At 44.6% G+C, this 1,120-nt stretch overlaps 1 non-coding gene across 1 annotated transcript; it reads right to left on the bottom strand.

The window, feature by feature from the left end:
- Positions 1-705: 705 nt before the first annotated feature.
- Positions 706-812, bottom strand: LOC141698972 (small nucleolar RNA R71). The gene has a single exon (XR_012565466.1). It is a non-coding gene; the product is annotated as a small nucleolar RNA R71 (small nucleolar RNA).
- Positions 813-1,120: the final 308 nt, after the last annotated feature.

The following is a 1,120-nucleotide window of genomic DNA, read 5'->3' as shown; positions in this document are numbered from 1 at the left end:
ATACTTGCGTGAATATTAGTGCGTGATTTCGCCCTAACAAGTTTTTGGCGCCGCTGCCGGGGACTCGGCGTATTTGTTTAGTTTATGTACTTACCATCATTGGTCATTAGGACTCAGTGATTAGGACGTAGTAGTTAATTACTCTTTTCGGTTGTGTTTCAGGTACTTTAGCAAGCGTTTATGCAAACTCATTCTCGTGTTCGCAAGAGGACCTTAGATACAGCTGAAGAGAAAGACGAAGTTCTTGATACTCCGGAGAAGTTAGATTTTGAGGATTCGGATTCAGGAACTGAGCAGAAAGAACCAGTAAACATGAGAGATCGTATTGTTCAAGCTGATCCAGCTCTTATGGATTTTTCTCGGCCTAAAATTGATGACATTCAGTCAAGCATCCTTCATCCGGCTATTCAAGCTAACACCTTTGAAATCAAGCCGGGCACTATTCAGATGGTGCAGAATTCTGTTTCTTTTGGAGGAGCGGCAACTGAAGACCCCAACATGCACATAAGGAATTTTGTTGAGATCTGCAGCATTTTTAAGTATAATGGCGTGACTGATGAGGCTATCAAGTTGAGGCTTTTCCCATTCTCACTGAGGGATAAGGCAAAAGACTGGTTACATTCTGAACCAGCTGGGTCCATCACTACGTGGCAAGATCTTGCGCAAAAGTTTCTGGTGAAGTTTTATCCAATGGCAAAGACTGCTGCTATGAGGAGTGCTCTTACTCAGTTTGCGCAGCAACCTACAGAATCTATGTGCGAGGCTTGGGAACGCTACAAGGAAATGTGGAGAAAATGTCCACATCATGGAATGCCGGATTGGATGGTAATCACTGGTTTTTATAATGGTTTGGGGGCCCAATCTCGGCCCATGCTCGATGCAGCAGCTGGAGGCGCCTTATGGGCTAAAAGCTATACTGAGGCGTATAATCTTATCGAGACAATGGCGGTAAATGAGCATCAAAACCCAACTCAGAGGATGACGTCAGGCAAGGTAGCAGGTATTCTGGAAGTTGATGCAGCCACCGCTATTGCAGCCCAGCTCCAAGCGCTATCAATGAAGGTTGATTCTTTGGCTACGTATGGAGTTAATCAAATAGCTATGGTTTGTGAGCTTTGTG

The sequence above is a fragment of the Apium graveolens genome, chromosome 11, assembly GCF_009905375.1.
Source record: "Apium graveolens cultivar Ventura chromosome 11, ASM990537v1, whole genome shotgun sequence".
In the NCBI taxonomy this organism is placed as follows: Eukaryota; Viridiplantae; Streptophyta; class Magnoliopsida; order Apiales; family Apiaceae; genus Apium; species Apium graveolens.
Note: the sequence above shows the minus strand (reverse complement) of the source record. Positions and strands in the feature narration are given on the sequence as shown.